Source organism: Centruroides vittatus, unplaced genomic scaffold, assembly GCF_030686945.1.
Source record: "Centruroides vittatus isolate TY-2023 unplaced genomic scaffold, ASM3068694v2 contig_1776, whole genome shotgun sequence".
Classification (NCBI taxonomy): domain Eukaryota; kingdom Metazoa; phylum Arthropoda; class Arachnida; order Scorpiones; family Buthidae; genus Centruroides; species Centruroides vittatus.
The window spans coordinates 1,438,911-1,454,772 of NW_027121087.1; the positions used below are offsets into that span (position 1 = coordinate 1,438,911).

General features: G+C 32.9%; 1 long non-coding RNA gene across 1 annotated transcript in view; it reads left to right on the forward strand.

The window, feature by feature from the left end:
- The window catches only part of LOC136969322 (uncharacterized), a 29,368-nt gene extending 13,791 nt beyond the window's left edge, over positions 1-15,577 (forward strand). Inside the window, exons 3-4 of the long non-coding RNA XR_010879805.1 lie at positions 12,885-12,994; positions 15,428-15,577. This is a non-coding gene — a long non-coding RNA (uncharacterized lncRNA). The remainder of the gene's footprint in view (positions 1-12,884; positions 12,995-15,427) is intronic.
- Positions 15,578-15,862: the final 285 nt, after the last annotated feature.

Here is a 15,862-nt window from a genome sequence, read left to right on the forward strand (position 1 = left end):
CTTGTGTATTAGAGTTTTTGATGATTTGTTGTATAGAGAGGTTTCATGTCGACATCACGAGTGACGTCATGAGCATGCGCAATTGTCCAGCGCCATCTTTGTGACTGTTTGTGACTTGTTTACGTTTTGTGTGTGTTCACGTGCGCTTTAACTGGAGTTTTTGTGTTGTTTTTTTTTTCATCGCGTATATCACTATGGTGATTTGTTGTGTAATTGGGTGTGATGCTAGTTCACTCGAGAACAAAGGAACATCATTTTTTAAAATTCCCGGCATTATTTGTCATCAAGGATCCCAAACTGAGAAGCTTTCATGACGAAGGAAACTGCATGGCTCTCCAGAATTAACCGGAAAAATTTCGATACGAATAAAGTGAATATCAATACAAGAGTTTGTCAGAAACATTTCATTTCAATATTTACATTAATAAACACTAAGTTATATTTTAAAACCTAAAAGAGTTTACTGATTTGCTTATATTAATTTATTTCGGTATAGTGCATTTATAAATGAATAACTAATGTAATTTCAAGCTTTAGCTAATGCAAACTTATAAACGTTACACGTTAAAACAAAAAGCAAGTAGGCTTATTATATGCTAATTTCAACTAGAAAATAAAGGAACAATTTGAATTAAAAAAATTGCCACAGCTGTTTTTAATTAGACTTTTTTACTTTCAGACATAAATTCTTAGTTAAGAAATACGTAAAAACACGAGTTTTACGTACAAACAAAAGAAAACATATCTTTCCAAGCAATATTATTTTGCTGATATTCATTACTTTTACTTTTATATCAGGAGAAACCCAGCCACTTGTTAAATAGTTATGGGCCTCTAAATATTTATAAGCTTTCATTTGTGACAGGGTGTAGAAATTTGTTGTCAAAACCAAATAGTTTATAATATCACCAAATTCTACTTTCGGCCACAACTCTTAATCTACGACTTAGTCTGATAAACTGGCTTCGTATGGATCGCCTTGACATAACGAAATTTTCTCTTCGTATAGAGCCGCATCTCGTCCTGTTAGACCGCTAGAATAGCACGCAAGAAAAAATTCTTTTTTAACTTAATCCATAATAATAGAACTGCAGTATTTTTGTACGTTTAAACTAAAAAAAGACGTCGAACAACAGACCACGTGCAAGCTAAGCTAGCGAAAACTACCACAAAAATGGCGAATGGGCGAAGCAAACGTGTGTTTTATCACGTGACATGCGACCTTGAAACCTCTCTATAGATCAAGACTTGGACATAAAAAATTGTTGCCTTTTTTGCAGAAGCTAAATCTTTGAATAATAAAGCATTTCTGAAAGCTGATTGCTTGACGGTCAATGGTGATAAATTCACTTACAATTTGGAAATGAATGAACTGCAGAAGATTAATAGGTTTTTAGACAAATCCAGCCAAAAGGGTTAATGGGAACAATTACTAAAGAGAGGGATAAAACTTTAGTAATGAGAATACTGTCTTGGAATTGTCAAGGAATGTTGAACTTGACAGTGAATGACCAAGAGTTTATATATTTTTTGCAAAATTATGATCTAGTTGCTTTCACTGAGACTTGCATAACTAATTCCTATAAACGGGTCCTTTCTTTGTCAAATCCAGATTTGTTTTTATATGAATAATTTGCTAAAAAAAACCAACTAGTCCCAGTTGTCCCTATGGTGGTCTCAGTCTTGCAGTTTCCCCATAAACTAGGTTCTTCAGAATTGTTGTTTAACTCCGATGATCTGATAGTAATTAGATTTAATTGTAGGAAAACTTTTGTTCACTTATAGTTTGATAATTGTTCTTGTTTATTTGAGAATAGATCTTTATGATGTATTGTTAGCTAAATTGGAAGATTTGTTGAGGAATTGGATAATTTTTATTCTGGGTTTAACTGTTTTAAATTCCCAAAGATCTAATGATTTAATATTAAATCAAAGAGGAAAAGGTTTTTTTACAATTAATTAAGTCTTATGGGTTACATATTTTAAACAGTCAATGTGTCTGACCATCCAGCTAAATTTACTTTTCTTTCAACAATTGGTCTATCTGTTATTAGATTTAATAACAGTAAATGTGAATTTATTAGATAGATTATTAGATTTTAGAGTTGTTGATATTTTTAATTCCGATTGTTTTCCAATTTCAATATTGTTTGGATTTACGACAGATAGTGTATTGACTCGGAAACGTCTAAAAATTCATTATGTATGGAAACAAGAAAGATTGAATAATTATTTATCTTTGATCAGTTCATTATATATTTCAATTAAAAGGACCTTTCTATTGGATGCGCAGAGTTACTATGATGAACTGTTGACAACCTTGTTAACTTCAGCTTTACTATATGGAATGGGTAAGAAAAATATTTCTTTATTATCATTTGAGAAACAATGGTTTGATCCTCAGTGTCCACATTTAAAGAAAACAAAGAACCAAATATTATGATTGTTTTGTAGAAATAAAATTAGAAATCTATTGGACAAATACTGCAAATTAAATAAAAGCTATAAGTCACTATGTAAGGCAAAGAAAAAGTTATTCTTGGCCAAATTAAACTCGCAATTATTGAGGACTAAAAATACTAGAGATTTTTGGTCATTATTTAATAAACTTCAAATTAAGAAACCATGTGAAAATGCTATATCTCCCTCGGATTGGTTGAATTATTTGAGAGAGTATTTTCACTGGACCTAATATAGCAATTTATATTGATTTAAGCTTTGGTAATAGGATCATCCAAAAGAGAAACATTATCACTTTGAGTGAATTAGAAACTGTAATCAGAAAATTAAAATCACCTAGATAACAAGGAATGAAATGATAAAATACCTTCCTACAGAAATATTACTAAATGTATCGGATATGTTTAATTCCTTTTGGTCTAGTTGCTCTTTTCCTTTATCTTGGAAACAAATCACATTAAGGATGATTTATAAGAGGGGAAGTAGGCAGACGTCAACTAATTATAGACCAATTGCTTTAATTAGCGTATTTAGAAAGGTTTTTTTCAACTATTATGGCAAATTGTCTCCCGAATTGGATGAATGAGTTTAATATTGTTACACCTCTCCAAGGAGCATTTATTAAAAATAGAGGTGTCGAATACAATTTGTTTATTTTGATTGGACTTATTCAAATATCACCTTTGAGGAAATGAAGGAAATTATATAATGCTTTTATTGATCTCAAGAAAGCTTTCAATACAGTTTATCACGATTTCTTGTGGTATAAGCTTAGGAGCATTGGTCTTTCTGCATTGTTTGTCAATTTACTTAAGAGTCTTTTTTCTAATACTAGATATCTTATAGAGACTTTTTCATTTTATATTGATTATGTTGAGTCCAATAGAGGGCTACCTCAAGGAGTCCTCTATTGAGTCCTAGTTTTATTTTGTTTTTGAATGATCTTCCTGACCTTCTGAAAGTTCTATGATAGCATTATCTTCTCATGTTGAAATTAATTGTCTTCTTTATGCTGGTGATATCCTTCTCTTAACTAATTCAGCTTCTGTGCTTAGGGAAAGACTCAATCTTACTTGGAGATATTGTGGAGATAATCGATTGACAATTAATTTGGAAAAGACAAAGCTTATGACTTTTTGTAGAGGTGGTAAACTTAAAAATAACAGATAATTTCAGTTTATAAAACTGGAAATTGTGCCAGATATTTATTTTTCTTCACAGGGCACATTTTCCTATCTTCAAACTTTTATTTAAATGATTTTAGCTCTTGCATCAAGTAATCTCATCAAGTTATTTATTAAAATTAAAGCATCTTCATTAAATAATTATTTTAGATTATTTGATTCCTTGACTGAACTAAGTATTTTTTTTATGGTTTGGGGCAGTTTCTTAGTTCAGTGTTCTGTAACCTTTTTCTACTTGTGGCACACCCATGACTCGACATGGCACATCAAAATGTATATGATATGATATGATACTATTAATAGAATTACGTAATGCCACTAATCTATTATTATTATTATTATTAAACATCTGTGAACAAATTTCTTAGAATACATAAAAATGCATGGCTTGTAATAAAGAATAAACAAATACTATCTTATTTCATCAGTGCTGCAGCAGAGAATGAAATACAATTATAAGAAACAAAGCAACTGTGATAAAAATATATAAATAAAACTTGACAATTAATAGAATATGTAAAAGTTCACGTCACATTGGTTGCAGAACACTCTTAGTTGACAGATTTGAGGCAATACAGTTGTTCTACTTTAACCAGGTGTTCCTTATTAGTATATCTGTCTCAGGACCTGCACTGAGAATGGAATTGGGAAGACCTCCCCTTGCTATTAATTTATTGAGAAATTTGTTTCGGTTTTGGAGGAACTATATTGACCAACTGGAAGACGATTATCGAAAATTGATACGTACAAGACTTTCACGAATAAATGGTAATTCTTTTTTGAAGCCATGGTCTGTTATAGTTAAAGAATTATTAAATAATATTGGATTGTCCTCTAGTTTTATTTTTTAAGTGAAAGTTCATTCCTCCTGGATTGTGATCAACGACTATTGGTCAAAAGATGTTCATTATTTGAGTGAATGGGGTTGGGAATATGGATACCAGCACTATATTTATTATCTATTTTGAGTTACAAAATAAAGTCATTTGCTGAACAATTCAGATTAAGTTTAATTATTTTACTGTTAAATAAGTTTTCAATAATGTCCTGTGTGATGCTGAGTGTTCTTTTTGTGGAACGACAGTGATGACTATGAGAAAACACCTTCTTGATTCTTGTAATATTCTTTTGGATATCTGAGCTGCTACACTGACATTTGATTTTTGTTAGCAAAATGTCACCAAATAAAATTTCATATGTTAACATTAAATTTGATATATGAACAAGAAATTTATATAAAGTAACAATGATATTTAACCCCCTTTGTAATAATACATGTTATATCAAATAATAAAGATTGATTGAATATTCACAGTTTATAATCAGCACTTTTTAAAATCAAGTGCCATTTGCTACTTGTTTTGCAATCAAGTGAGTTATAGGAATGATTGTATTAATATCCTCCATCCAAATATTATAGTTGCTATTTCTGAAGCAACTATAATATCTTCTTAAGTATATTGCAAAAGCAAATACTAATCAATTAAATAACTGGAAAGATAGAGCACTGTTTTTATTTTTATGCTGTCTTATTGCTAAGACACCCATATATCCAATTTTGAGAACATTTTGACAAATAGTACACTGCTTCTTATGGTTGATGGCAACTACTAATCCATTTGTAATCTTTTTCGTAGCTTTTGTTATTTGAACGTAATCTTTTGGTCTTCTGTTTGTTGGTTCCATAATTGATTTATGGGTAGAACAGCACTTAAAATGATGTGTGATGAGAACAAAAAGTATGTATATAACAATTATACAAGTCACAAGTTAAAAGAGTGAATATTATATGTAGCCAGGCACATTAAGTGCTTTAGAACAAACAAAACAAGTGCAAATGAAACACATCTACAATGAGACTGGGAGGGAAGACAGAATGACCAGTGGGCATTAAGCAGTATTGCCAACTTTTTCAAGTCACAACACCAAATGTTATAGCTAGGCCTCATACAGCATACAATACCCTTGTTTCAAAATCGTTCGTTCATTCAAATTCAATGGCAGAAATTGTAATTCAGGCAAAATTTTATAAAGCCTTGCTTGTTTTCTAAATTAATGAAAAGTTTATTATATATACTTTTTATTTTTGAAATAATGGACATTTGGCATCTTTTCTAAACTCAAAAAACGACAAGGACAGGAGAGCTGAATAAAGGACAGTTGGCAACCCTATCTCTAATCCGGGAGTATCAATAGGGAGTCCCATATCGGGGACTTTATGTGAACTGGTAGTTAGCCAACTGGAGGAAAAAGTGCTACTATCCTATGACATCATCATCATCATCATCATCATCATCATATTGTATTTGAGGTATGTCGACAACATCTTGATCATTTGGTCTTGTGAACCATCCCTACACGACTTCCTGGTCCTTAGTCTAAAGTTTTTCGTGTTACCTTCAACACGTTGGGAGTTGTGTCACATGTACCATCTCACACTCTGACGTCAAATTGGTAGTCTCGAGTTATAACTCACGTGCTTTCCCATCTCACCATGTGAGATCGCTACACGAAAGTGAAAATGGCTGACAGATATGCTATTCTGATCACGATCAAAGCGTTAGAAAGAACCAAAAAATGATGTTTAAGATAGCAACGAATTTTTCGACCAATTATATAATATAATTTATTATTATTATTAAGAGCATAGACACTATATTAAGATTATTTATTAATCAGAAGTGTTAAGTTCATTGAACAATTTAAGAAATAGATCAAGGAAGAAAACTGAAGAAAGGATTAAATTGAAATATTTTTTTTTCCATTCCACAATGGATTTTTAGCTCTGACACAAGCAGTTAATTTTTGAACTAATTCTTTTCACATATCAAAATGTTTTTTTCTAGTAAATTTGTTGTCAAATTTTCCACTGTTCATTTTCTTATATTAATCACACATATAGAAAATAATATCTTTCTGTTCTTTGTTTATTTTTTTAGATAAAACATTATAGGACTCAGGAACAAAATGGAAGCCTCTATCGCTATAACACAAAAGTAACTGTAACACATTATGTTAAAGCATAGCTTTAACATAACGATATATAAAAATACATTCTGCAATGTTTATTTAAATTTAAAGTTTAAAGAGAATTTTAAAAAATAATTTATATTATCAACTTTTATTGTTTTGTGGAGTTAATCGATTTGGCAAGTGAGCTGCTCAGTTCAAGTTGATTTGTTTACAACTTGTTACAGTTAAGTTGAGCGGTCGAATCATTATAGTCGCAAACCCAGATGCATTGTAAATTATCCCATCGTGTTTAATGGTCTACGTCAGTGGTGCGCAAACTTTTTTCGACTGCGACCCCTTTTGTAGAGAGAAAATTTTTGGCAACCCCTAGAGATAAATGTTCACAAATACGATGTATATTTCGGGCATTTCTTTCGTTTCATCGAATAAAAACATCATCATATCTGACTCATATTAATTTTATTTATAATTTTAAGAAAATACTTTTTGTATAACATAAAAATCAGTAAATTGCCCTTTAATGAGATGTATGTGGCTGCAAGTTTCTAATTATCTCATCGATGTTTGGATGTATGTTGCTAATTGCAATTCGCATATCATCTTCAGGGTTTAAACGCGAGCGGTATTTAGTTTTTATTGAAACTAGTTTGCTAAATCCAGTTTCACATAAATACGTTGATGCAAATTGTATTAAAACTCTGATGGCATTCTTGCATAAAACGGGATATTGCTTTTCCACGGATAGCCAAAATTTTTGGCAAGGCTGAGTCTTAAATTGATTTCGAAGAGTATAATCACTAATTAAATCTATCAATTGCTCTTTCTCACTAATTTGAAGAGTTGAACTGCATATGTTGTAGGAAAATGGATCACGAATCCAACCAAGATCGTTTTCAGGAAAATCCTTGAATCTTCTCGAAAAATTTTCCTTTTAACTTTTCAATGTGATTGGAAATGATGTTTTTAAATGTAAATATATCTATATTATTTTCCTTGATAAAATCGTTAAAGCAAGGGAACATGTCGGTGTTGTTTTTATTCAGTTCAGTTTGCCAAAGACTAAGCTTATTCTTAAAAGCTTGAATTTTACTGGCTGAAGTTATGATAGTTGAATTCTCACCCTGCAAGTTTAAGTCGTTAAGTTTTTCAAAAATATCAACTAAATAGCTTAGCTTCCCTAGCCAAACTTCATTGATATAATAACTTGCCAATCTATGTTTCTTTTCGATTAAAAACATGTACACTTCATTTCTCAAATCAAATATCCGTTGTAGTATTTTCCCACGTGATAGCCATCTGACTTCGGTGTGTAACAGTAATCTCTCATACGTTGAGCCCATCTCATTGCAAAGTATTGAAAAGAAACGGCTGTTGAGGCTGTTGCATTTAATGTAGTTAATTGAACTAACAGCGTCTTGTAATATGTTGTGTATTCATCCATATCTTTTTGCAACAAGAGCTTGCCGATGAATCATACAGTGATTAAATACCAGATGAGGCGCCACTTTCTGAATTAAGCCTCCGAGCCCTTTATTCGAACCTGTTAATGCTGCAGCACCATCAGTACAAACCGCAACACAGTTTGCCCAGGTAAGGGACTTTGCTTCAAAATATTCATTTATTACTTCGAATATTTTTTCTCCAGTTGTTTTTCCTTCCAAACTTTTGCAACATAAAAACGTTTGTTATATCTTCATTAAAAATAAACCTAACGTAAATAATTAGTTGTGACATTTTAGTAATATCGGTAGTCTCGTCCAATTGTAAAGCAAATACAGATGAATTTTGTATGCGTTTTATGACTTCTGATATTTTGAATATGATATGAAATATTTTGAATCTGATATGACTTCTGATACTCGATATTTCGTGACATTTCGGAAATCCGCCGAGACACGGTATCTCTTGATAATGGTATTGTTTTTAGTTCATTTCCATATTTATTGCCATGCATAATTGATGTCATCTTGGTTGCTGCAGGAAGGATAAGGGATTCTCCAATTGTATGAGGTTTCATTGTTCTTCCTATTAGATAAGAAACTTCTAAAGAAGCTCGTAATGCTTTCTGAGGTATTGTTGTAAATTTCTTTAAATGTGCACTTTGAATTTTCAGATTTTCAGCTCGTCTTTGAAAAAAATCGGCATGTTTAATTTGAACATGCCGATTTATGTTTAGTTTCCAGGTGCCTTTTTAATTTACCTAGTTTCATGCTCTCATTTGCTAATTTTTCGTTGCAAATGACACACATCGGGCGTTCTTCATCACCAACAACACAAAATGTAAAACCATACTTAATAAAATCCTCATTGTATTTTCTTATTTTTTTAGATAGGGCATTTAGTTCAGTATTTTGCGACTCCTCATCAGTATTTGTTCGTTTGTTAGCTGAAGATGTACAGTACCTGGTGTACGTATTACCCATTTATCCATTATGAAGATAGGGGTTAAATTTTTTTAACTAAAACAAATAATATATTTTTTTTTATCATTTTTTTTTCGAGAAATTCAATAAAATTAACAGAGATCTTTCTGTAATGATAGTACATACCTGATAACAAAGAGTAGTAAAGCCCGATAAAAATATACAAAATCATAATTACACAACGTCACATGAAAAAACTCGAGGAGAAACTAAAACAATTGCAGGCCAACTGCTACATGCTACAACTTTACATGGAAACGCGCAGTAAAACATTCAGCGATAATTTTTGGTCGTTTGGTTGGCCTTTGAGGATTGTGGCTTTGTTCCTTTGTTCGGCTTGGTATGCTTAATGCTTCACTTATCTTATCTCTTCTTTTATGGCTTGGTTGGCCTTGGCTTGGTACGCATGTCTACAAGATGACTACCACAGCCCTTGATTACCACTCCATCTCGTACGGCGCGCATGCTCAGTGCGCACCGTTCGACACAGTACGTATAACATCAATACGTCGGACAAATAGGCGCTTTTTAGTAAAACTGGCAAATTACCGCGAAGAGGGCGCCATCTACCGGAGTGAAAAACTTGCGTCTTCACACTTTACATACATTACGCATTACGGTCAAAGAAAGAGCGGACAGCATGAAATTGCAATTAAACAGTGAGTGACAGCGCTTCACTCTTTATATGTACAGTACACTGTATGGTATGCAGCATGCAGGCATAATGCATTTCATAAAAATTTGGCAACCCCCAAAAAACTTCTGGTGACCCCCACAGGGGTTGCAACCCCTAGTTTGCGCACCACTGGTCTACGTAACCGAGTATGATGTATTTCCTCTCGCTTTTCGAGTTCGCTTGATGGGTCTAACCCGAGACTACCGATTATGTGAGTCATAGTAACACGAGTGAGTTGAATGATGTCAGTTCGAGTACAACACAAAAAACTCGAGACTAAGGCACCCTGATGGCCATTAATAACCCTTACAGTCTAACATTATCTCTGGAGCAAAGTAGCAATAGGCAGGTACATTTTTTTGAATCTCTCCATTACTTCAAGTAACAGAGTTCTCACTATGGATGTTTTCCGTAAAGCTACTTATAAACCGTTCTTCATTCCACCATGATTGGTGATCCTCTGAAGTACAAACCAGCTGCCTTCAGGGCCTTAGTTCCACAGAACACTCGCCCGCTGTTTTAACAATACCTTAGACCAGGGCTGTCCAACTGGCGGCCCGCAAGTACATTTTACTATGAATAAATTTATGTTACTAAATTATTATTATTAATATTAAAATTAAAATTATTTTACTATATGAAAATTACGGCCACAATGTTCTCATTAATATATTACGAATATTTTAAAGTTTTCTTTTTAGTATAAATAAAATATTTTTTTAATTAACATAAACTGACTTTTCATTTATCAACCTTCTTGGCCCCCGAAATGTTTGGTGAAGAAAATATGGCCCGCGGGCTATGATAAGTTGGACAGTGCTGCCTTAGACCAGTGTTTCTCAAACTTTTTGGTCCGCGACCCCCCTTTTACACTTAAAAATTTCAAAGGACCCCCGAAGAATGAGTATGTGTAGAAAAACATCCCGGAGGGGGGTTAATTTAAATTCAGGAGGAGTTAATTTCTTTTGTTTAATTAATCTATTCCATGTTGAAATTTCTCTCCGTTGCGTGTCGCTTTGCATTGAATATTGAAAAATATAAAAACAAAAAACATTATATTTCGGAAGTTAATCTAGTCTCGAAACGTTCCAATTCAGCACAACACAGTCCTCAGAAAAACAAGCAAAACTTACCACTCACGATGGGAAAAAAGTCTCGTTCAAATACTGGCGCATCCTTAAGTACACTCTCATGGTCACGCCAGTGCTGCCAGCTAAAAATGCTGGCAGCACTGGTGTGACCATGAGAGGGTACTTAAGGATGCGCCAACATAATATTGAAGTATCCCAAGACAGAGCCAAATATTGCATTGCCACAGCACTAGTGGAAATTCAAAATTGCCGACTGAAACGCTTTCGGTTGATTGGTTTTCGGATAATTGACGCTCTACTGTATTTCTAACTGGACTTGCCTACAGACGCAACACTGCTAGCAAACACTGTTCCAAATGACAACACTGTTCTATCATAGTTTAGGCTGAGAGTGGAACTCGGGGAATTCCCCAATAGTGCACACATTTTATATTATATTACATGATTATTTTATATTACATGATGATTATATTTAGGCTCGTATTTAAATATTTATATTGCTTTTATTATTTATATGTGCAATTTATTTAAGTAAAAATTATTTTATATATTTTTTATTTCTATTATTTCTAAACACAAATCCATAGTAAATTTATAAAATATTTGAAAAAAAATTGATCTGGCATCAATTTTTCAGTGACCCCCACTTTGAGAATCACTGCCTTAGACAAAGGAAGCTCCAATGCTTTTTCCGTATTGCCAAAGCACTCGGATATGAACACAAACTTATCAACACATTTATAAAGTATTTCAATGTGCCTATGGCAACAACCGACGAGGATACCAAGCCCATTTGAGCCATTATACATACTCGGCGATTAAGTGGTATCTTCAAGAAGATCGGGCGGTAATCAGACATTTGCTGGAGATCTCTTGTATGCAATTCATTCTTTTCATTACTTAGGAACGAAAAGGCTCAGCCAGGAGTATACATGGTTCCTTTGTATGACCATAGGCTCGATCGACAATACGAACACGTAGGTGTTACCTTTAGACCTGTCGAGACAAGAGTCAAAAAACACTGGGACTCGATTACTAAAAGAACGGGAGCCACGGCCTTGACCACCTACGCATCGAACAAAGACCTGGAGGTTCATTTTGATAGAGCTCGCCTTCTACATCGAAACACATTACAGTCGCGTCTAAAATATCTGGAGATTATCAAGACATCGATAGCCATTCCTTTAGAGATGGCACCGTATAACAGGGACACTGCTCCTATGTTGCACACCCAGAGGGCAGTATTTGAACGCATTTAGCAACAGTGTCAACTTTGTATTAAGACCAAAATGGTTATAATTTATTCTTTTTTGTTATCTACAGTAGAATAAATTTTTTATATTTGTTATTTTTCAACTGTTTTAATTTATAATATATTACTATGTTGTATAAGAAGTTCACATGTGTGGGAGCAAACATTTTTTGTCGCTTGATTTTCCGTCCTACCAGTAGAACCCAAGAATTGCCTTTATAAAGGTTGAAAACATTTGTTTCTTAATAAATGTTTTTGTTCTTTTAACTGGATTATGGTTTTGAAGTGTTCTTATATTGCATACATCCAGTTTGGGATAATGTTTATGCCATGTAAAAATTAGCTCTCTCTCTCTCGTACAATGTAAATTGTGCTGAATCTAATGTGAGATCTGGGGCTGTGAGAGCCCACTCACTATAATCAAGTTTAAGATAGTCTCTTATGTCAGGAGCCTGACACCAGTTAGGATGCAAAACAAAATTCTTTTTATTGTGGGTTAGAATAATTAATGTCTTATTTTAAATGTAGTCTGAGTGGTAAGGATGGGGCATTGTTCAGCAATGAAAGTAGGCTTATATGACTATATATTTATTTACAAAAAAATTATAAGGAGTAGGTTACAATTCTATATATTGATTAAATGATGAAAATAACAAATGAATATCCGATTGACTTATAAAAATAATGAAACAAATATATGCATCAATGATTCCTAGTTCAAATTACTAATACGAGAGAGCTTACAGTAATTATTAGCGAGGTTGAGGCCGAAATTTTCATAAATTAAATAGTGTAGCTTACAATCTCTTTTATATATATTTTTAGATATCCATTTGCGCTTATTTTAATGCAAAGCACCGCCAGTAAGCATTCATTAGCTATGAGAAGACGGGTGCGGACTCCCAGACTAGAGTTTGTTCGATACGATCCGCACGGTAAGTGAGCGTATTAAATTTATATTTAATTAGTGTTGTTGTAATTTTTTAATATGTTTTACAATGCTAATCAAAAATTTGTTTTTATCTATTGAATTGATCTGAAAATCTGTAATCATAATTTGTTTTATTCTCAAAATTCAGTTTTTGACCGATACATATATGTACGCAATAAGTATCGTAATAAGACAGTCTACCAGTGTGTCCACAGTGGATTAAAGTACCAAACACTGGTAGTTAGTCCTGGAAAACTCCATGTGGAGAACCCACATTTTCTTCATATTAGTAACACCTAAATAGGGGCCAGTTTCTCATAAAAGTCCTCCCCTTGGCAGATTGCCAAAACCAAAAATCTTAAAAGCTTGACTTTATAGACTTAACTTGTTAACTTGCCATTAGTTGTTTAAAAATACTTGGTTGTGAATCATTGGATTGCATCTTAATGACACGGTTTCAGAAATTAAATTTGTACTTACTTTTTCCAGACTTTTCTAAAATTTAATTGATTAAAAAAGATATATTTGCAGTAAGATTAATTAGTGATACAGTCTATAATATACACAAAATCACACAAATAGCCAATCATTCACGACATCTGCACGTCGATCGCCGCTCTAACAGGCAATACTAGCAAAACATTAAAGTAATAATGTCCCTGTGCTGCCGGGGCAATGCATGGTCCTTCCGACTTCACGTAGCAGTTGCCGAGTCTTAAGGGAGGATACACAGAAAAGGAAGAGTGAGTACCAATAAATAGTGATTTATTTGGTGAAGCAGAATTAGTAAAAGCAAAACAGTTTCATATCATTTAGATACATCTGAATGAGAATATTAATTCTGATGGAAACTGAATCAGCTAAAGATTAATGCCTTTTAAACCAAATTGTGTGTGTGTCAAATGCTATTTATTTTGTACATATTAATATATCTAAGAATAATTAAATTTAAAAAATTTATTCAAACAGATAAAATGAAAATACTGTTAGTTTACCAGGAAATATTTCTGATGTTATATATTCCAAAAAGAACCTGTTTTGCTTCTATTCTCCTAAACAAAACAGCTGAAAATAACTTTATTGATGCCCGTTTCTCTGTCTTCACCCAGTTGTAGGGGAGGATGTGCAAAGTATTCAGTGTTTTGATAGCTACTAAGTTGGAAGGACTATACCATCTTATCCAGGAGGTAGGGCATAAAAATGAATAGAATTTATGTTTGGTCCCAGGAAGATGTCCCCAAAAGAATTAACCATAACTTGGAGAAAATATATACAGTACACGAGAGGGGTTTCTATTATACAAGAATGGGCAATTAATTATTGTGAAAATTGTGTGGCTTCAAGTCCAGACCAGAAGTTCATATATAATTAATTGGAGTCTAAGGAAGTCTTTATTTTCATTTATTTAACTCTGTTCTGAAGTAATGCTAGCATTCAAAAACTGGGCATAATCAAACTAAACCTACTAAAAAAAATCTAATATCCAGCCAAGACATTTCATTGAAAAAACATTGCACTCTGGACAGTTCATGGGATTGTTTAGCCTCCCTAGAAGTCCCTCAATTTCCTCCCTCTCCAACTATAAAGACCATCCAAATTGGCATCTATGCCATCCCTTAGAATATGTAGGTGCCACGACGTGCCCATCAAACACCCACGTCGAGGAGTGTCGGACATCTTTGCCTCCAACCTGGATTTCGACTGCGAATACCTCTTACGTAACCCTTCCCGGCCACCAGTAATAACACTGCTATTAATTTTTGCCACGTCGACTCCTTCCCCACGGCACGGAAGTGTTTCTCCAAACTGTAAATTCTTATCGTCCTGTCACCTTTCCTCTTCGTGTGCATAAGGCAATTCCTGTCATTGCCTGTTTCAGATGTGCTAATGTTTTTGCCCGTGTCAAACTTTTCTAGGTTTTTTTTATAGTAACTTTAGTTCTGTTCTCGAGATTAAGGAAGGAGGACACACAACAGTTACATTTACATATTTTTCTTTGAATATGTAAATGTATATGAATTTTATTAAAAACTCTGAAAAGAAGTTCATTTCTGACAACCACCACTAGCAGTGGAACTAATTTATATCTTCACAATTGACAACACAACAGTTACATGCCATTTTCATTTGCACGTTCAGCAGTGGGACAATTATTATTTTAAATGATTAAAAAGTAACAAATAAAATCTCTTGAGTTAATGGGATAAATTTATCTGCTGCTATAAGTATTGAAATCAACTTGAAAAATATTTTAGTTGTGTATTATTAATTAATTTGTGACAAATAAGAGTATTATATTACTGAAATAAATGGAACTTTTTTGATTGGTATGCGGCCAAGCTTCTATAGCCGCTTAATAGTTTTAGAAAGTAATTATAGAATATATTGGTTTAATTAAAAAACTTAAAAATTGAAATAAATGTTTTATTTTTCTTAGTTGAACGATGGGTTCTGTACAAAGAAAAGATGAGATTAAAACCCTTATTGGAATAATCTAACTATTTGCTGCTTAGCTTCATAAACTCCTTTGTAGTTTTGTTGTTTTTTGAATGTATAAATTTTTGAAAATAAAGACAATGCAGCAAGACTGTTTGTATTTCATAAAAGGTTACTTGGATTTCTGAAGTTGAAAGTTTTAATCTACCTCTTCAGTTTCTCTTATTACACATCGCATATTCTGATAAAATTACCGTTTCAATGGTAACAAGTGCAAACATGAATAGAAAACAATTCTTTTAAAACTGAAAAGTACTTGTAAAGTTTATTAAAATTTCTTAACATCTTTGGGCAAATCTTTTCTTAACCCTTGGGCAAAGAATTTGAAAATCAAATGGTATATCACAAATCCTAAGAATTTAAATAAGAATGAACT